Source organism: Rana temporaria, chromosome 1, assembly GCF_905171775.1.
Source record: "Rana temporaria chromosome 1, aRanTem1.1, whole genome shotgun sequence".
Taxonomy (NCBI): Eukaryota; Metazoa; Chordata; class Amphibia; order Anura; family Ranidae; genus Rana; species Rana temporaria.
In genome coordinates this window covers 169,291,661-169,314,667 of record NC_053489.1, presented here as the reverse complement: position 1 = coordinate 169,314,667, position 23,007 = coordinate 169,291,661, and positions in this window count along the sequence as shown.

Here is a 23,007-nt window from a genome sequence, read left to right as displayed (position 1 = left end):
ACAAAACCAAATAAAATTTCCCAGCCTGTCTAAACTAGGTACCCGCTCTTCCCCCCCCCCCCCCTGAAAGGTGCCAAATTTGGCAGCGGGGTGGCTAATAAGCAAAGCTTACACTTTTGGGTGGAGCTCCGCTTTAAATGCACAGGGGCGCACTGGACACCCAGCATATAGCGCTATGGCAGCAGAGGTGTCCAGTGTTTTCCCTCACAAGTAGTCCAACAGTACAAACAAAAAGCCACTGCCCCCACCAAAAGTGGCCTTAGCGGCAAGGAGCACATGGAAGGGCAATGCATGTAAAACAAAACCAAAGAAAATTCCCAGCTCAACTTATCAGCTAGCCTTCAACCAATCAAATTAACCTGTTTAACAGTTTGCGGTAAAAACACGAGTTTAGACAGGTTGGTAAGTTGAGCTTGGAATTTTCTTTGGTTTTGTTTGGGGAGGATCTCTCCAGAGTCTGGACCAATTGAGCAATGTCAGCTGAATCTGGGTCACAGGAGTGCATAACAAAGTGCACACCTGTGATTCCCAGGAGAAGTAGGGTCAAAAGACCTTTGGCTCTACTTCTCTGTTAACCACTTGACCTCCGGAAGGTTTTACCCCCTCCATGACCAGGGCATTTTTTTTTTTTTTTTAGCACTGCGCTACTTAACTGGCAATTGCTCAGTCATGCAACACTGTTTGCAAATGAAATTTATATATATTTTTTCTAACAAATAGAGCTTTCTTTTGTTGGTATTTAATCACCACTGGGCTTTTAATTTTTTGCTATTTAAACGGAAAAAGACCAAGGGCCAGATCCTCAAAAGGGATACGCCGGCGTAAGCCGTCGTATCCCTGGTTCTAACTTTGGAACTGATCCACAGAATCAGTTTTCCAAAGTTAGGCAGAAGATCCGACATCTGTAAGACACTTACACTGCCGGATCTTCGGATGCAGTACCGCATCCGCCGCTGGGGGCATTTCGAGTCGAAATGCCGCTTCTGGTATGCAAATTAGCACTTAGGGTGATCCACAAAGCTTTTCAGCTTCGTTTTTTCGCCGTAAGTTTTAGTTTGCAAGTGTAAAATTAGGGCTGGTTTTACAAAGTGTAAAGTTAGTAACACCATGTAAAAGCACATTCAAGCGACGGCATTTGGTATGCATTCCTGAGGGAGAACTCCACGGCAATTTGTAAAATCTAAACCGGCATGGGTTCCCCCCCCAGGAGCATACCAGGCCCTTAGGTCTGGTATGGGTTGTAAGGAGACCCCCCCTACGTCGATTTTTCGGCGTCCCCCCTACAATCCATACCAGACCCGTATCCAAAGCACGCTACCCGGCCGGCCAGGAATGGGAGTGGGGGCGAGCGAGCGCCCCCCCCCTCCTGAGCCGTACCAGGCCGCATGCCCTCAACATGGGGGGGTTGGGTGCTCTGGGGCAGGGGGGCGCACTGCGGGCCCCCCCACCCCAGAGCACCCTGTCCCCATGTTGATGAGGACAGGACCTCTTCCCGACAACCCTGGCCGTTGGTTGTCGGGGTCTGCGGGCGGGGGGCTTATCGGAATATGGGAGTCCCCTCAAATAAGGGGGCCCCCAGATACCGGCCCCCCACCCTAAGTGAATGGATATGGGGTACATCGTACCCCTACCCATTCACCTGGAGGCAAAGTGATAGTTATTAAACACACAACACAAGGGTTTTTAAAATCATTTATTAGTCTGCTCCGGAGGCCCCCCCTGTCTTCTTTAGCTCTAATACCAGGGGGGGCTTCTTCTTCCACTCTCCGGGGGTCTTCTCCGCTCTCCGGGGGGGGGGCTTCTCCTTACGCTCTCCGGGGGGGTCTTCTCCGCTCTCCGGGGGGGTCTTCTCCGCTCTCCGGTGGTCTTCTTCTATCTTCGCCGCTCTCCGCTGTTGACTCGGCGCACCCCGGTTCTTCTCCAGCTGTGCGGTGCCTTCTCCTTCAGCGCTGGCTGCCTGCTATCTTCGTGTGTTAGCTCAATTACTAGCAGGCAGCCACCCACGTGCACCTACCGGAGCATGATGGGACGGTGAGGCCTATATAAATGGGATGCAAGGCGCGCTTCCATCATTGCAGTGAGAAGAGGCGTCGGGTCAACATCGGAAGAAGGGAGAAGAAGAGAAGAGAAGAAGATGACGTCACAGAAGACCGCGCTGGCTGCCTGCTAGTAATTGAGCTAACACACGAAGATAGCAGGCAGCCAGCGCTGAAGGAGAAGGCACCGGACAGCTGGAGAAGAACCGGGGTGCGCCGAGTCAACAGCGGAGAGCGGCGAAGATAGAAGAAGACCCCCGGAGAGCGGAGAAGACCCCCCCGGAGAGCGGAGAAGACCCCCCCAGAGAGCGGAAGGAGAAACCCCCCCCCCGGAGAGCGGAGAAGACCCCCGGAGAGCGGAAGAAGAAGCCCCCCCTGGTATTAGAGCTAAAGAAGACAGGGGGGGCCTCCGGAGCAGACTAATAAATGATTTTAAAAACCCTTGTGTTGTGTGTTTAATAACTATCACTTTGCCTCCAGGTGAATGGGTAGGGGTACGATGTACCCCATATCCATTCACTTAGGGTGGGGGGCCGGTATCTGGGGGCCCCCTTATTTGAGGGGACTCCCAGATTCCGATAAGCCCCCCGCCCGCAGACCCCGACAACCAACGGCCAGGGTTGTCGGGAAGAGGTCCTGTCCTCATCAACATGGGGACAGGGTGCTCTGGGGTGGGGGGGGCCCGCAGTGCGCCCCCCTGCCCCAGAGCACCCAACCCCCCCATGTTGAGGGCATGCGGCCTGGTACGGCTCAGGAGGGGGGGGCGCTCGCTCGTCCCCACTCCCATTCCTGGCCGGCCGGGTAGCGTGCTTTGGATACGGGTCTGGTATGGATTGTAGGGGGACCCCCTACGTCGATTTTTCGGCGTAGGGGGGTCTCCTTACAACCCATACCAGACCTAAGGGCCTGGTATGCTCCTGGGGGTGGAACCCATGCAGGTTTTTAATTTGAAAATTGGCATGGAGTTCTCCCTCTCAGGAATGCATGCCGAGCGACGCTGTCAAATTTTTTAAAAACAAATTTTTTCCCGACGCGATCCACAAAACTCGGCGTAACGTAACTTCGCGCATGCGCAGTACGGCCGGCGCGGGAGCGCGCCTCATTTAAATGGGACTCGCCCCATTTGAATAGGAACGCCTTGCGCCGGCCGGATTTAAGTTACACAGCCTGAAATTTCTAGGTAAGTGCTTTGTGGATCGGGCACTTAGGTAGAAATTTTAAGGCAGTGTAACTTAAATGGGATTTTTTAAGTTGCGCCAGGTTTTTGTGGATCTGGCCCCAACAGTTTAAAAAAAAAAAAAGTTTTTCTTAGATTCTGTTATAAAATGTTGCAAACAAATAATCTTTCTAGTCTGCTACATTTCTTTGGTAAAAAATAAATAAATAACCCAAGCCAGTGTGTGGCTTATTTAGTCTGAGTGAAAGTTATAGAGTCTACAAACTATGGTATATATATTTGAAAATTTATGAATCCTGGTGTACTGATGGTCAATCTCATTTTGTAAAGTCCTAAAATGCCATGACGGTACAAATACCCCCCAAATTACCCATTTTTGTAAAGTAGACAGTCCAAGACATTTAGTAGGAAAGAGCCGCACACCCCCCGGTCCGCACCAGAACCTGTGAATGGACCTAATGTTAGCGCAAACTTTAAAACCCCATTAAAGTCTATGGGACTCGAACGTTCGAAATCAAAAGTGCTCATTTTAAAGGCTAATATGCAAGTTATTGTCCTAAAAAGGGTCTGGGGACCCGGGTCCTGCCCCAGGGGACATGTATCAATGCAAAAAAAAAGTTTTAAAAATGGACGTTTTTTTGGGAGCAGAGGGCCAGATCCACAGCCAGGCGGCGCAGCGGAACGTAACCTATTTAGGTTACACCGCCGCAAATTTTCGGGCAAAGTGCCCGATCCACAAAGCACTTACCTTGAAATTTGCAGCGGTGTATCCTAAATCCCTCCGGCGCAAGGCGGGGCCAATTCAAATGGGGCGAGTCCCATTTAAATTAGGCGCGCTCCCGCGCCGGACGTACTGCGCATGCTCCCGACGCTTTTTTCCCGATGTGCTTTGCGTTACGTTGCGCTGAGTTTTGTGAATCGCGACGTGTAAAAAAGAGATGCGGCGGGAAAAAAAAAAGAATAATTTGACAGCGACGCGGGAAAGAAGGGCATACTTTTACATGGTGTACTAAGTTTACACTTTGTAAAAGCAGCCCTAATTTTGCGACGGCAAACTTACACTTACGGCGACTTAACGAAGGGGAAAAGCTTTGTGGATTTCCGTAAGTGCTAATTTGCATACCCGACGCTGGATTACGACGAGAAATGCCCCCAGCGGCGGCCGCGGTACTGCATCCTAAGATCCGACAGTGTAAAACTATTACACCTGTCGGATCTTCTGCCTATCTATGCGTAACTGATTCTGTGGATCAGTCGCATAGATAGAAACAGGTATGCGACGGCGTATCAGCAGATACGCCGTCGTATCCCTTTTGTGGATCTGGCCCAGTGATTTTAATGATGCTTAAAGTGAAAAAAAAAGTGAAATATACCTTTAAATATCATACCTGCTGGGTGTCTATAGTATGCCTGTGAAGTGGCACGTGTTTCCCGTGTTTAGAACTGTCCCTGCACAAAATGACAATTCTATAGGAAAAAAAGTCATTTAAAACTGCTTGCAGCTTTAATGTAATGTCTGGTCCTGTGCAAAGGACACTAAAACAAAATACTGCAGCTCCCTGCCTGTATTTGTATGAGAACACCAGCAATTGTATTCAGGTAAGCTTTAGGTGCACACTGTGCAAAGGACACTAAAACTGAATACTGGAGATCCCTGCCTGTATTTGTATGAGAACACCAGCAATTGTATTCAGGTAAGCTTTAGGTGCACACTGTGCAAAGGACACTAAAACTGAATACTGGAGATCCCTGCCTGTATTTGTATGAGAACACCAGCAATTGTATTCAGGTAAACTTTGGGTGCACACTGTGCAAAGGACACAGTACACTAAGTGAAAATACTGCAGCTAGCACAATCACCTGCCTACCTGTCAGTATATTAGGAAGAGAATACAGGAACAGATCTAGCTAAACGGAATACAGTATATATATATATATATATATATATATATATATATATATACATGCACACACCACCTGGGATGCATATATATCCTCTACACACTGTAACTGAAGCTAACTGACTCGCCTGCCTGCTCCATCTAACTCAAAATAAATGACACTGTCTCTGTCTGTCTTTAGCCACCGCCGCAACACACTACACAAGGCCGCCACGCAGGCAGCCTTATATAGTGTGGGGCGTGCAATAAACCCCCTGTCACGTACCAGGTGTGACCAGAACTGTGTGGCTAGCAACAGAGAAACACCAAACACGTATAAGTGAAAATATAATGATTTATTTGGGTAAGTGAATAATATAAATACAACTACCTCCAATATGACACAGTGCAACAAACCAACCAACAGACAGAGACCCACAAATAACAACAGACCAGTGGTGGCCCGTCCATAGGGACACAGTGGCATGAATTAAAGGGCTCAGCACAGTGACAACAATGGGCACAGTGGCAACAATTAAAGGGCACAGCACAGTGACAACAATGGGCACAGTGGCAACAATTAAAGGGCACAGCACAGCGACAACAATGGGCACAGTGGCAACAATTAAAGGGCACAGCACAGTGACATGCACAGTGGCAACAATGGGCACAGTGGTGACAATTGGCACAGTGGCTGCGTTTGATGGCATGGCACAGTGGTGACAATTGATGGCACGGCACAGTGGTGACAATTGATGGCACAGTGGCTGCGTTTGATGGCATGGCACAGTGGTGACAATTGATGGCACAGCGGCTGCGTTTGATAGCATGGCACAGTGGTGACAATTGATGGCACAGAAAAACAAACAAGGCGCCTCTAAGTGCAGAAATATAAAACTTTTAATATCCCCTAAAGGGGTTAAAAACACTTACAAGATGGTGTTTGTTTTTCTATTCCCATTAGAGATTGCTTGTCTCCCTGAGTGCTGCCTAAAGTGTGTGAAGATCTGATAGCCTCTCCAACACAGACTTTATCTGTCAGGATTCAAATTTTGGAGCGCCCTGGATATACACATTTTTCTGAACAATTGATAGCACAGCGGCTGCGTTTGATGGCATGGCACAGTGGTGACAATTGATGGCACAGCGGCTGCGTTTGATGGCATGGCACAGTAGTGACAATTGATGGCACAGCGGCTGCGTTTGATGGCATGGCACAGTGGTGACAATTGATGGCACAGCGGCTGCGTTTGATGGCATGGCACAGTAGTGACAATTGATGGCACAGCGGCTGCGTTTGATGGCATGGCACAGTGGTGACAATTGATGGCACAGCAGCTGTGTTTGATGGCATGGCACAGTGGTGACAATTGATGGCACAGCAGCTGTGTTTGATGGCATGGCACAGTGGTGACAATTGATGGCACAGCAGCTGCGTTTGATGGCATGGCACAGTGGTGACAATTGATGGCACAGCGGCTGCGTTTGATGGCATGGCACAGTGGTGACAATTGATTGCACAGTGGCTGCATTTGATAGGCACAGTGAGGCTGCAATTTTTTTTTTCTTTTCATTTGCGCCCCCCCCCCCCAAAAAAAAAAAATTAAACACCAGCTGCCACTGCAACAGACAGATATGTATAATAAATGGGAAATGCCAGGATCATAAACAATAGCCAGGCCAGGGTCATACACAGCAGATCAGCAGATGGACAAAGGGATATTCCAGAAACATAAACATTAGCCAGGCCAAGGTCATACACAGGGAGAACAGCAGATGGGGTAAGGAACACAGGACAGGGAGAGGATGGATGGGTCAGGACAGAGAGACAGGATCAGGAACTCAGGTAGCAGATTTCAGGAACAGGTTCAGATAATCAGGCAGCAGGTACAGATCAGGGCACAAGGATGATACCAGGACAAGGTATGTTTACACTTGCCGGGTAGTTATAGGAATGCCTGTAATTGGCCTCAAGTCACACCTGAGCACAAAAGGTGCTGTCTGCTCCACACTGCCAGGATCCATCCGCTGGTGGACGCCAGTACTGCGGCCCAAGGATGACATAACACCAGCAGGGAAAAGTTCCCCTGACAGTTCAAAACTGCCAGGAGACACCTGCTGGTGGACCTCAGTACTGAATGCCAAATGATAGATATTTCCAGTGGATGGAACCTTTCCTGACACCCCCTGAGATAATTGGCCACCCTGGCTTTGGCCAATTATGGCTCTCCGTTTTTTCCACGCTGTGATTGGCCAAAGCATGCGGGTCATAGTGCATGCTTGGCCAATCATCAGCCAGCAATGCACTGCGATGCCGCAGTGAATTATGGACCGTGACACGCCACTCGAATTTGGCACGAACGGCCCATAATGTTCGAAGTTCAGCGAACGGTCGAACAGCCGATGTTGGTTCAACTCTAACTCGAAGCTCATCCCTAGCATTTAGTAAGAGGCATGGAGAGTTTTCTGATGTTGTAATTTTTTTGCCACCATTTTTTGGGGAAAAAGAAGAAATTAAACAAAATTCATTTTTTTTTTTTTGCACATTTTTATACATATCGTTCCCGGTGCAGTACAGCATCTTTATATGACTGGTGTGGCAGTGATCAGGGATACTGACTGGTGACAGTATGTATAAAACATTTTTTATAACTTTTTAATTTTTTTACTATTTATTTTACATACTCTCTTAAGAATAGTTCAATGTCACCCCAGTGACACTGTACTACTCTTGATGGGTGATCAGGGATTTATTTAATTTTTTTACACTGTGATTGCATGTTACATTTATTATTACTGAAGCAGCAATCATCTGAACTGACATGAACAACTTTTATTCATGACTTATTGTTTACTATTGCGATGCTGTGATTGGCCCACAGCTACCACATAGTATGGGGTGCTGTGATTGGCCTAAGTACCATGTGATCACTGGTAACCCATCACAGATCACACGCAGTATCAAACGATGATGTCATGAATGGATTCCATTCATGACTTTTGTTTACTAGATAACATGTGGTCCCACAGTGCTCACATGGTTTTTGGACTGCTTATAGCGGCCCAGATACCTAGCACCACAATCTGCTGGACAAAGTGGTTGCAGATTGCCCTGTTGCCGCTTGAGCACCGTGACGTACATTGTGGTGCCCAGGGAAGCCACCAGCCAGCAGTAAAACTGGCAGGTCAGCAAGTGGTTAAAATGGAAGCTTATTAATCAAGAATTCTGCTGGTACTCTTCATGCTATTATTATTATACTGTAGATATTTATACAACAATGAGAATTTTTGCAGCACTTTACATACAGTATGTCACAAAAGTGAGTACACCCCTCACATTTTTGTAAATATTTTATTATATCTTTTCACATGACAACACTGGAGAAATGACACTTTGCTACAATGTAAAGTAGTGAGTGTACAGCTTGTATGAGGCCCCGTACACACGGGAGGATTTATCCGCGGATACGGTCCAGCGGACCGTTTCCACGGATAAATCCTCTCGAGGATTTGTGCGGATTTTGATGCGATGGAGTGTACTCACCATCGAATCGAAATCCGCGCCGAAATCCTCTGGCGATGACGTGTCGCGCCGTCGCCGCGATGATGACGCGGCGACGTGCGCGACGCAGTCATATAAGGAATTCCACGCATGCGTCGAATCATTATGACGCATGCGGGGGATCCCTTTGGACGGATTGATCCGGTGAGTCTGTACAGACCAGCGGATCAATCCGTTGGGATGGATTCCAGCAGATAGATTTGAAGACATGTCTTCAAATATTTATCTGCTGGAAATCCATCGCATGGGAGAAAAATCCGCGGAAACAGATCCGCTGGATTGTACACACCATAGAATCTATCCGCTGAAACCCATTCGCTGGGATTTTTCAGCGGATGGATTCTATCGTGTGTATGGGGCCTAACAGTGTAAATTTGCTGTCCCCTCAAAATAATGCAACACACAGCCATTAATGTCTAAACCTCTGGCAACTTTACAGCGTCTGGTTACAATGTCTCAGGTGTAAATGGGAAGCAGGTATGTTAAATTTGGTGTTATCGCTCTCTCTCAACATGTACTGTGACATACTGAACCAGAGCATGATCCCATCCCTTCGGAGACTGGGACACAGGGCAGTATTACAACATGATAACGACCCCAAACACACCTCCAAGACGACCACTGCCTTGCTAAAGAAGCTGAGGTTAAAGATGACGGACTAGCCAAGCATGTCTCCAGACCTAAACCCTATTGAGCATCTGTGGGGCATCCTCAAATGGAATGTAGCTCCATGATGTCATCATGAAGGAGTGGAAGAGGACTCTAGTGGCAACCTGTGAAGCTCTGGAGAACTCCATGCCCAAGAGGGTTAAGGCTGTGCTGGAAAATAATGGTGGCCCAATTTAGACATTTTCACTTAGGGGTGTACTCACTTTTGAGTTGAGTTACTTTGAGGGGACAGCAAATGTTACACTGTTTTACAAGCTGTACACTTTACATTGTAGCAAAGTGTAATTTCTTCAGTGTTGTCACATGAAAAGATGTAATACAATATTTACAAAAATGTGAGGGTGTACTCACTTTTGTGAGATACTGTATATCCGCCCCATGCAGGTCCTGGGGCGGCTTCCCTACAGCTTCTGCTTGGCGGTTCCCAGGTGGTTTCCCAGCTGCTTCTCCTCGACGGCTTCCCGGATGGCTTCAGCAGCTTCCCCACTGCTTCTTCTACCGGCCAATCCAGTTTCATACAGATATTGTTGATGGGATTCCATCTGATGACCCTAGTGCTGTAAGCACAGAAGGAACAAGCTAACTCCACGCAGGTAATGTTATGGTTGGGATTTGAACCGATGACCCTAGTCATACAAGCATAGGGAAAATATGCAAGCTCCACACAAGTAATGTCATGGTTGGAATAACCCTAGTGTTAAGGCCCCATACACACGATAGAATCCATCCGCGGATAAATCCGCGCAAATGGGTTTCAGCGGATATATTCTATGGTGTGTACACTCCAGCGGATCTGTTTCCGCGGATATTTATCCGTCGAATGGCTTTTCAGCAGATCGAATATTTGTTGAGATGTTAAACAAATCTATCCGCTGCGAATCTATCCGACGGATAGATCCGTTGGTTAGTACACATTATCCGCGGATAAGAACCACGCGCATGCTCAGACAAAATAAGGGGATGGGAGCACTCGTTCAGGTAAAACTCTCGTTTGTTTGTGATATGGCACATTCGTCATTTTAACTATATAGTGTGTCGTTTATTTCCTCTTGTTTTTTCAGCGTTCTCTTGCTAGAATAAACCCGTTCTCTTGCTGATGCCATCTATCCAGATGTTTGAACTTTATTTTTTGCATCCACATGTGAATGTCTTTGTTTTTCTTTTCCAATTTATGTCCCCATTCTTTTTCCTTGCCCATTTTTTACCCTTTTTTTTTGTTTAGTAAATTATTTTCCCCATTCTTTTTCCTTGGCCATTTTTTTACACTTTTTTTTTGTTTTCCAATTTATGTCCCCATTCTTTTTCCTTGGCCATTTTTTTACCCTTTTTTTTAGGTTTAGCTAATTATGTCCCCATTCTTTTTCCTTGGCCATTTTTTTACCCTTTTTTTTTGGTTTAGTAAATTATTTTCCCCATTCTTTTTCCTTGGCCATTTTTTTACCCTTTTTTTTAGGTTTAGCTAATTATGTCCCCATTCTTTTTCCTTGGCCATTTTTTTACCCTTTTTTTTTGGTTTAGCTAATTATGTCCCCATTCTTTTTCCTTGGCCATTTTTTTACCCTTTTTTTTTTGGTTTAGCTAATTATGTCCCCATTCTTTTTCCCTTTTTTTTTGGTTTAGCTAATTATGTCCCCATTCTTTTTCCTTGGCCATTTTTTTACCCTTTTTTTTTTGGTTTAGTAAATTATTTTCCCCATTCTTTTTCCTTGGCCATTTTTTTACCCTTTTTTTTTGGTTTAGCTAATTATGTCCCCATTCTTTTTCCTTGGCCATTTTTTTACCCTTTTTTTTTGGTTTAGCTAATTATGTCCCCATTCTTTTTCCTTGGCCATTTTTTTACCCTTTTTTTTTGGTTTAGCTAATTATGTCCCCATTCTTTTTCCTTGGCCATTTTTTTACCCTTTTTTTTTGGTTTAGTAAATTATTTTCCCCATTCTTTTTCCTTGGCCATTTTTTTACCCTTTTTTTTGGTTTAGCTAATTATGTCCCCATTCTTTTTCCTTGGCCATTTTTTTACCCTTTTTTTTTGGTTTAGTAAATTATTTTCCCCATTCTTTTTCCTTGGCCATTTTTTTACCCTTTTTTTTTGGTTTAGCTAATTATGTCCCCATTCTTTTTCCTTGGCCATTTTTTTACCCTTTTTTTTTTGTTTTCCAATTTATGTCCCCATTCTTTTTCCTTGGCCATTTTTTTACCCTTTTTTTTTGGTTTCGTTTTGGTAAAGTTATGTCACCATTTTATGTAGGCGTGTGTTTTTCCTCTTTTGTTTTCCCAAGTTGGTACGCCAAATTCCCCCCCCCCCCCCCCCCAAGGAGTTGGTGTCCTTTCTAAATGACACATATTATTTGCTAAAATGTTTCATGCCTAATCACCACAGTATTAAAACACAATAGACAAGGTCTTTCAGTAAATCAAATAACCATTTATTTGGTACATAAACAAAATTAAATTACCAAGAAGGGCAGCACTTGCTGAGATAGCAACATACATGCAGACTTGTGTTCCAGACTGCACAGGCAACATAGTCAAGGACAAAATGAAGAACCTTGAGGACCGCATACCGAGAACTAAAAAAGAACAACAAAAACAAAAACCAGGAGCAGCAGCAAGTGAGCCAATGGAGCCCAGGCTGTGGTACTCCAAAAAACATGAAGTTTTTGGGGGATCAAATGGAAGGCCGGCAATCATCTTCTCCTGTTCCTTGGAACACTCCTTGCAGCAGATCTTCCACGGACCCGTCCACGGCCCCTTGCAGGTCGGGATGATGTGGCAGCAGGAGGAGTTAGCAGGTGTTGTGCAGGATAGGCCGGGTCACTCAGCTCAGTGTCATCGGTCAGCCAGCCCTGGTGCAGCCATAAAAGCACCTGGTTCATGAGGTTCCTGGCACGCCTCTGACCGTCCTCCCCCGCTTGGGACAATTCATGGGCCACATAGGCACTGTAGGCCTCAGTGGGGTTGAGGGGGGCCCTCATTAAGGCGCTAGCTTCCCTAATCATTCGGAGGCTCTCATCCTCCACCTGCCTCCTGCGCCTCATTAGGCCAGTTTGCCTGACCCTGGGGGGAGGGAGTTGCCTGGTGGGGCTGACCGTGGGCCTGGGGCCCTCCTGGCTGGTGCTGGGCCCGGCCTCCTCCTCCTGGCTGACAATGACCCCTTCCTCCTGGCTGGCAGGCAGCTCAGCATCATGAGCCAATCTTTCCTGGTTGCTCCCTTCTTCCTGTGTAAAATAAAGTCACATGTTTAAAAATTTGGCACAAGCAAATCACACACATTTTCATGCTCTAGACTGGTTTGTTTTATCTTACTTTAAACTTGAATAGACTCTCCTTCTGATCCCTGTACTTGGCATCCATCACCCCTATTTTTATGACCCTGACTTTTCAAGTCCATTTTTTTGTTTGGGATTACAATATCAACTCAATAAACAAACAAGAATTAGCAGGCCAAAAACATTATTTAAAATACTCTACCTCATCAGAAGTGGAGAGTCGCAGATTTTCCTGCCTGCCAGGCAGCCCCTCACCGTCCTCCTCCTGGCTGGGGTGATCTGTGGAAGGTCTGCTGCCCTGCTGTCTGGGTGGAAGGCTTGACATTGATTGCCGGCCCTCTATTTGATCCCCCAAAAACTCCATCTCCTGGTAGTACCACAGACTTGGCAACGTGGACTGTCTTGCTGCTGCTCCTGATCTTTGCTCCCGAAGTTCTCTTCTTTTTGCTCTGTATGCGGCCCTCAGGTTATTCATTTTGTTCTTCACCATGTTGCCTGTGCAGCCGGGAACCCATGTCTGCATATATCTAGCTATTTCAGCAAGTGCTGCCTTTCGTTGGTCCCGGTTTGAATAATGAGGATGTTTTGAATCCCAAAGTAGGGGCATTTCCCTAAACTTCTCTATGAGACGAGAAATTATCTCCTTTCCCACGATATTTTCCATTTGTGAGTTTTAGAATGTAAATTTCTGATGAACACTGTTAAACCAAAAAATAAAAAAATTAGAAAATGCCCATCATTCACATTGTATTCATATGTGGCCCCAGATTGATCTTGTACTATGCAAACACAGTGTCTCCTGCAGCCAAAATGCTGGCCAGCTCTGCCCCATTGTTGTGACCCAAAATTAGTTCACATGCAGACCCTTTTTAAAATCATTTTGCTAAATACGTGTAATCTAGACCCATCCACAAATTTACAGATTGAGACCTTTCATGAAGGCAGTATTTAATGTGTACTTAGCCTGCCACTCATCATTCCGGAGATCTAAATACACTTCCTAATAACCTCTGGCCAACCAACACAGAACAATACTTGCATGATCACAATACACCTGGCAAAAAGTAAAACTAGGTAGAGCATTCTTCACATCTAGATTTAAGTGATGTGTAAAAGCATTGTGAGAATTTAATTCAGTTTGGGGGGACACAATAAACATACTAATTTGCGTTAAAAGGCTGCAAACAACAGACAAAACCACAATCCCATGGCTCTCAAGTTTCTAGGCCTCTGCTGATCCCATGTTTCAAGTTTGTACCTTATCTCTAGCTCCTCGTGCAGCTCAATGAAATAATCTCCGCGTAAGCAACGTAATCACGTCGGTTCCCTTTTATAGACTCCGCGTGTGCGTGACACATCGTCACCATTGCCATGCCCCCTAATCAATGTTAATTCTCAAAATCTGGCGTTAACTGTGTTACTGCTGTCAAATGTTCTACAAATCTCCGCGTAAGCAACGTAATCACGTAGGTTCCCTTTAAAAGACTCCGCGTGTGCGTGACACATCGTCACCATTGCCATGCCCCCTAATCAATGTTAATTCTCAAAATCTGGCGTTAACTGTGTTACTGCTGTCAAATGTTCTACAAATCTCCGCGTAAGCAACGTAATCACGTAGGTTCCCTTTAAAAGACTCCGCGTGTGCGTGACACATCGTCACCATTGCCATGCCCCCTAATCAATGTTAATTCTCAAAATCTGGCGTTAACTGTGTTACTGCTGTCAAATGTTCTACAAATCTCCGCGTAAGCAACGTAATCACGTAGGTTCCCTTTAAAAGACTCCGCGTGTGCGTGACACATCGTCACCATTGCCATGCCCCCTAATCAATGTTCATTCTCAAAATCTGGCGTTAACTGTGTTACTGCTGTCAAATGTTCTACAAATCTCCGCGTAACCTACGTAATCACGTCGGTTCCCTTTTATAGACTCCGCGTGTGCGTGACACCTCGTCATGCCCCCTACTCAATGTTAATTCTGTAAATCTGGCGTTAACTGTGTTACTGCAGTCAAATGTTTTACAAATCTCCGCGTAAGCGACTGAGCAGAAACGGGCGCATAATCTCCGCGTAACCTACGTAATCACGTCTTATTCATTCTCTAGACTCCGCGTATGTAGTACCCGCCGCCCTGGTCCCCGCCCATGACGGGACATTTCCAGATTTCCACGCCCCTAATCTCTGTGGGGATGAAAGATGGCGATGACAGGCGAGCATGCACGGAGCTCTCAGGCCAGAAGTGAGGGGACAGAGGCAGGAACGTCCCGATCCCGGCCTAAACGTTATAAGGCAACTAATATGTCCTTTGACGAAATGGTGGAGCTGGTAGACATTATGCGGAGGAAGGACTATGATGGGCAATATGGCCCATACAAGACCCCCAACCGCAGGAAGGGGAAAATTATGGAGAAGGTGGCACGTAAAATGCAGAGGATGTTTGGCATCGCAAGGTCCAAGGAGCAGCTACGGAAGCGGTGGTCCGACTTAAAGCTTCGTGAGCCACATCAACTAAAGAAAATAAAAAAAATACTCAAAAAACGTAAGTTATTTTTTGGTTTGAGGGGTGGGGACAATTTTATTCTTTGAATGTTTGGTCAGGTACATTTCTACATCTGTATCCTTGGCCTGGTTGTACTTCTGAAAATCTGTTTAAATAAATTGTATTTCTCAAAATCTCATTTGCTTGGCCAACGACTGTTAATAGGAAACCTTGTTCACATCAGGTTGCTTCGCAAAAATACGATGTTGGCCCAGGAACAACACACCTGGACATGCCTCTCTTGCCAAAAACATTGTTTGTAAACATTGTGGTCAAATTTATTAATTGAACAATTAAATCCAAGAATGGGAAATGCAAACAGTGCTACTAAGCAGGTGTTTCCATATCTGTAATCCATAGCACCTGTGTCTCCCTCAAAATCTTACCCGAAAATTTGGATGGTCTCTGCTCTAAATTATAAGGGGGGGACATCCATGTGTGTCACTTTGCTAAAAATGGAATTAATCAGAGCTTGGCCTAGAAGTCATCCTAAAATATAGGTTTGTGTTCATAAGACAACTAAATATTTAAAAAAAAAGCCTCTAAACTTCTATGCAATGTGTGCGATTTATGCTCTACAATATCTTTTGTTTTGTTATTTTTTCTAGGGGAAAGAAGACGCCAGCAATTTGAGGAGGCAGAGAGGGCCAGACATGCCCGGGATCTGCCATCTGGCCATGTGGAGGAGGAGGAAGGAATAGAGGAGGATGTTGAGGAGGAGGTGGAAGGAAGAGATGAGGATGTTGAGGAGGAGGTGGAAGGAAGAGATGAGGATGTTGAGGAGGAGGTGGAAGGAAGAGAGGAGGATGTGGAGGAGGAGGAGGAAGGAAGAGAGGATGATGGCGTAATTTTAGATCTGGTAGTTGTTGAGGAGGAAGATGAAATTGAAGAAGAAGATTTTGCTGATTTTGAAGATGGTGGATTGGTGGAAGAAGAAGAAGGAGGAGTTATTGAAGATGGAGAAGTGGTGGAGGAGGAGGAAATCAACACGACATCAGGTCAGTGTCATCCCAGCTTGATAGGGCAAAACAGATGTAGATAGGGTTGCCACCTCATCCCTTTAATCCAGAACACATATGGATTACACATGTTCTGTGGCTAATGTAATGCAGATATGGCACCAGGTGAGTAAAATTACCACCTTTAAATCAGCCACAGAACCTGTGTAATTAATATGTGTTCTGGTTTAAAGTGATGAGGTGGCAACCCTAGATGTATCTCGGCCGGTCAAATGTCTAATTTTATATTTTTTACTAATTTTGTAGGGGATGAAGATGCTGTTCCCCATTTTTCTCGGGCAAGTGCGGGAATTATAATCCAGCAAGTAATGGAGTGCAGCAGCGAAATTGAAAATATGCGTCAAAAGATGGTTCAGATGGAACAGAATGTGCGCAATATAATAGTCGACTGCTGTGCCGAGCTGGACACTATGCGGCAAAGAATGGTGGTTATAGAGCAAAACTATAAGAACATCATTGACATGATGGGCCGTGTGAAAGACTAAACCAACCCCCCCCGCCCATCCCCCAACCTGTTTTTATGTCTGACTCAGCAACACGCCAAAATTTGAAGATGCACACACAGTGTGTCAACATGTGCTATCTGCCATCACAGAATATAGAATATCTGTGCTTTGTGGGTACAACCCCCTCCTCGATTATTAAATAATTTTCGAGGAAAGGTTTGCTCCCACAAAACCCAGACATTGTTCACCCATGATGGCAGATAGCACATGTCGCCATTTTAAAGTCTTTTGTTGTGGTATAACTGACATTTGGCGAAAAGCACTGAATGTGTGCATCTTCAAATTTTGGCGTGTTCCGGTGTGACCTCACACCATGACTGTTTTTGGGAATGCAAAAGTGACACATTTGGGTTTGTATTTTTTGGGACATGTTTTCTATTGTATAGTTTAAAAATGGCTTCCATTCAACAAGCCATACAAAACAGAAAAAGTAAACAAAAATAAAAAAAAATAATGTAAAAAAATAAAAAAAATTAAACCAAAAAAAAAAAAAAAAGATTGGTTAACACATCGATCCCAAAAATATGATCAATATTTTTAATTGATTTCCAAAAAACACAACACCCAAAAAAAAAAAAAAAAAAAAAAAAAAAATTGTTTGAAAATATTTCCCCAAAAAAAATAATAACGATTATTTGGTGAACAAATATGTTTAAAAAATTTAGAAAATATTTTTAGACACAATTACGCCAAAAAATATTGAAGAAATTGTTTGGAACCAAAAAAAAAAAAAAATGGATACTTACTAAAAAAATAAAAAATAAATAATCAACGTGAAACTTAAAAATGTTGGCATGTTTAAGAGCAAAAAAAAAACCTTTTGGCAAAAAAACAGCAAAAAGCTGACAATAAAAAAAGTTGGTTTAAAAACATTACAAGGAGTGGCTTGATTATTTAAGATGCTGAATACCCAGTTTGGAGATGAGTGAATAATGTGCAATTGTGTTTATTTACTAAAACCTGAACCCTACATTTGGCACTAGAAGTGCACTATTTTTTGGGCTAACCAGGAAGACAGAAAAAAATACAAAAAGCAGGAATGACAAACAACTGTATAAAGTGCAATGGTCTAATTATTTATTATTTCTGTGAATATTCCTTTCTTTGGGGGGCCAAATTAGAAAGAAATATGATCTGGCATAGCAATGGCCCCCCGACCCATGAAGTACTCAACATATTTGTCGCGTACCTCACGAGCAGATTGGGTGCCAGTGCCAGCGCGACCAGTGACCAGCCCAGGGAGAGGATCTGAGAGTAGTCTTGCCTCAGAAACGCTGTCGGATAGGTACGTCTGGGAATGCCTGCGTAAAAAGTTGTGCAAAATGCAGCAGGCAAATACAACGGTGTTCAATTTATATTCCGCCAAATGTATCGATGTCAGGAACAGGCGGAACCGGTTGCTGAGGATCCCAAAGGCATTCTCGACTACCCTCCGAGCCCTGGACAACCGATAATTAAACACACTCCTCTCTGAGGTGAGGGTCCTCTGGGGAAAAGGCCGCATTAGGTGAGGTCCAAGCCCGAAAGCCTCGTCCGCTAGGAACACAAACGGAAGTCCTTCCACATTGTCTTCATCTGGTGGCAGTGCCAGATCACCAGTTTGGAGACGATCGTAGAATTCAGTCCGTGAGAACACTCCCCCATCTGACATCCGGCCGTTCTTCCCCACGTCCACATATAGAAACTCATACTGTGCCGACACCACCGCCATCAACACAATACTATGATAACCCTTGTAGTTAAAATAGTAGGACCCCGAGTGGCGTGGGGGCACAATGCGGACGTGTTTCCCATCTATTGCTCCACCGCAGTTAGGAAAATCCCACCGCTGGGCAAATTGGGAAGCCACAGACTGCCATTCCTGTGGGGTGGAGGGTAGCTGTGGGGACAAACAAAAAATGAGATTTACTACTTTGGCACATAAACATTGCAAACATAATCTAAAATCCATCATTGTGCAACATGAACAACAGGATTCACATTTCACACAAGCATTGTGAAGTGATTTATTTTTGGAAAAAATATAGACCCACTTAATTATCAGACTCCACATCCCTCTGATGATAGAGCAAGAAACTATTTTTGGGGGGGGGGGAGGGGCAGAGCTACAATTGATTATCCTAAAAATAACCGACAATTTAGGCTAGGTGGGTTTGGGCCTAGGAAAGCATGCTGGACAGGTTTATGGTGGGTAAGGACAAAATATGCAGCTAGGCCCAAAACAAACATGTAAAGGTTAACAACATGCCTGGGGAGAAAAGGGAACATCCCACACACAGCAGATTCCAATCTCATGGTTATTAGGGAAGAAAAAAAAATGACTTTCTCACACATTTAAAAAAACAAAATTGTGTTGTTCAAATTAGGGAACTTACCTTAAGATACTCCTCCTGCAGAACATGTATGATGGCAGTACACGTCTCCGGTATGATGACCCCAAGTGACTGGGGAGAGATGCCTGTCGAGAACTTGAGGTCCTGCAGGCTCCTCCCAGTCGCCAGGTACCGCAACGTGGCAATAAGCCTCTGCTCGGCCGTGATGGCATCGCGCATCACAGTGTCCTGCCTCGTGATATAGGGGGACAGAAGTTCCAGCAGACGGTTGAATACGGGGTCCGTCATGCGGAGAAAATTCCGAAAATCATCCGGATTATTCTCCTGGAGTTCCCTAAGCAGAGGCATATGAGAAAACTGGTCACGCTGGCGCAACCAATTCTTGGCCCAGAAACGCCTCCTCCCACTGTTCCTGGCCAAACAACTGATTCGCTGAGCCTGTCCATAAGCAATCCCATAACCAGCACCAATTCGCGAGAATCGACGCTGCTGCTCCATCATGGATTCAAACCGGCCGGCTGGTCAGTCAAGAACACACTCCAACAGAAAGCACTCGCAAATCCAGCACAACCTGCTAAGCCCGCACGACACACAGATACGAGCGCACAGTACGCGGAAACGTGCTGAAAGCCTGTGCCCGAATGCCAACTGCAAACCCGCAAGCAAACGCACTGAACCCGAGAATACCTACTGTCAAAACGCGGAGAATGAAAAGCACGAATCGGCTCTAACCAAACCTTCACTAGCACGCGGTCACACGGAACTAGCAAAAGCGGAACAGAGGGCGGCGCCGTTGACTTTGGTCTTCCCCTTTATAGTGACGTCTTACGTGGTTTACGTTGCATACGTTCTGGTTCGCGGAGATTTTTGGGCGCTAGTGTGTACGTTCCAGCGGATCAACAGATAAATCCGTCGATCCGCTGAAACCGATCCGCGGATAAATTTCAGCGGATGGATTCTATCGTGTGTATGGGGCCTCACAAGCACAGAGAGAAAATGAAAAGACCATGGGCCAGATTCAGCAAGAATTTACGCCAGTGTATCTATGGATACGCCGCGTAAATTCAAAGCTGCACCGGCGTATCTTCTTTCTGTATTCAGAAAGCAAGATACGCCGAAATTAGGCTAAGATCCGACTGGCGTAAGTCTCTTATGCCGTCGTATCATAGGGTGCATATTTACTCTGGCCGCTAGGTGGCGCTTCCGTAGTTTTTGGCGTAGAACATGCAAATGACCTAGATACGCCGATTCACAAATGTACGTGCGCCCGGCGGGATTTTTTAACGTCGTTTGCGTAAGGCTTTTCCGGCGTAACGTTGCTCCTGCTTCTATGAGGTGTACGCAATGTTAAGTATGGACATCGTTCCCGCGTAAAATTTTTAATTTTTTACGTTGTTTGCCTTAGGCCCCGTACACACGACCAAACATGTATGCTGAAACTGGTCCGCGGGCCAGTTTCAGCATACATGTTCGGTCGTGTGTAGGCGCGAGCGGGCCGAATTCCAGCAAACATTTGCCCGCCGGGCCTTTTCCCAGCAGACAAATATTCCGGGACGTGTTTTAAAACCGTCCGCTGGAATCCTGCCCGCTCGGACATGTACGGTCGTCAGTACAGACCTACCGTACATGTCCGAGCGCCCGCCGTCCCTCGCATGCGTCGAATGACTTTGACGCATGCGTGGAAGCCTTTAAATGGCAGGCCCGCCCACGTCGCCGCGTCATCGCCGCGTCATCATCGCGGCGACGACGCGGACACGCCCCGCGTAATGTTTACGCGCGGACTTCTGTACGATGGTTAGTACAACCATCGTACAGAAGCCCTCTGGCAGGCATGTACGGTGAAAACGGTCCGACGGACCGCTTTCATCGTACATGTTTGCTCGTGTGTACCGGGCCTAAGTCGTTCGCGAATAGGGCTGGACGTAATTTACGTTCACGTTGAAACCAATACGTCCTTGCGGCGTACTTTGGAGCAATGCACACTGGAATATGTACACGGACGGCGCGTGTAAAGTTGCGCCGGCGTAGCGTAAATCCCCCGGCGCAAGCCCGCCTAATTCAAATGAGCCGGGTAGGGGGCGTGGAGCATTTAAATTAGGCGCGTTTCCGCGCCATACGTACTGCGCATGTGCCGTCCGGAAAATATCCCAGGGTGCACTGCTCCAAATGACTTGGCAAGGACGTCATTGGTTTCGCCGTTAACGTAAATGGCGTCCAGCCCCATTCACGGACGACTTACGCAAACAACGTAAATTTTAAAATTTTGACGCCGGAACGACGGCCATACTTAACATTGGTTGCCCCTCATACAGCAGGGGCAACTTTATGCGTCGCAAATCTAACATAAACGTCGTAACTTCACTGCGTCGACCGCGCGTACGTTCGGGAATTCGAGTATTTTGCTAATTTGCATACTCGACGGGGAAAACGACGGAGGCGACACCTAGCGCCAAAAAAAAATTGCATTTAAGATCCGACAGCGTAAGAGCCTTACGCCTGTCGGATCTAATGGATATCTATGCGTAACTGATTCTAAGAATCAGTCGCATAGATTCTGGGAATCTGGGCCTTTGCCTATACCAGCTACTGTTTAAGATAGTCTGTTCATTTTTATGTACTTTGATGCTCCCAGAATTATAGGCCAAGTTATATAGCCTGAGTAGACCACCGTTCTCAAAGGACCTACAGCATCGGTACACAGTCTAGAAGTTGTATAATGGTGGGATCCTGTCATTGGTGCATCAGACAGAAGCAGAACGTAGAGAAAAAGTGGGGTGAGGCAGAAGTCTGAAAGCAGGTTAGGCAGCAACCAGGGAATCAATCTAAACAAGTGTGTGGAGGTCAAATTTGGGGTACAGATTAAGGTCAGCGAAGCGGAAGGTCAGGATTAAGTTTGAAGATCAGAAATTAGTTTAACCCGTTCTCTACCGAGTCATTGTAAAATTACGTTGGTGGGATCCCTCCGTCCCTCAGACTAGACGTCATATGACGTCCAAGCCTTCTCGGGCGGCTAGGGGGCACGCGCACCGCTGGTGGCGCGCGCGCCCCCGCCACATTGCTCGGGACCCGGTGCGCGTGCCCGACGTCCACGATGTCCGCCGGGCACCCGTGATTGCCCGCAATCACGGCAGGACCATGGATCTGTGTGTGTAAACACACAGATCCATGTCCTGTCAGCGGTGAGGAGACAGATGTGTGTTCCCAGTACAGAGGAACACACATTGATCTCCTCCCCTTGTGAGTCGCCCTCCCCCTACAGTTAGAACACACTTTAGGGAACATATTTAACCCCTTCAGCGCCCCCTAGTGTTAACCCCTTCCCTGCCAGTCACATTTACACAGTAATCAGTGCAGTTTTATAGCACTAATCGCTGTGTAAATGTGAATGGTCCCAAAAACGTGTCAAAAGTGTCCGATGTGCCCGCCGCAATGTCACGGTCACAATAAAAAAAATCGCAGATCGCCGCCATTACTAGTAAAAAAAAAATGGCATAATTCTATTCCCTATTTTGTAGATGCTAGAACTTTTGCGCAAACCGATCAAATACGCTTATTGCAATATTTTTTATTTATTTTTTGCCAAAAATATGTAGAAGAATACGTATCGGCCTAAACTGAGGAAAAAAAATATATATATTTTTTTAAATTATGATATTTATTAAATCAAAAAGTAAAAGATATTGTGTTTTTTTCAAAAATGTCACTTTCTTTTGTTTATAGCGCAAAAAAAAACCGCAGAGGTGATCAAATACCACCAAAAGAAAGCTCTATTTGTGGGAAAAAAAGGGCGTCAATTTTGTTTGGGAGCCACGTCGCACGACTGCGCAATTGTCATTCAAAGTGCGACAGTGCTGAAAACTAAAAATTAGTCTGGGCATGAAGGGGGTGAAAATGCCCTGTATGGAAGTGGTTAATTAACATCAGGAAACTGAAGTTACACAAGAGATTATGGGTGCTGGTCAGGAGTAAATTGGGTCCTTTTACATGTATGGGACCAGATAAAGGAAGAGCAGGAGCTGTG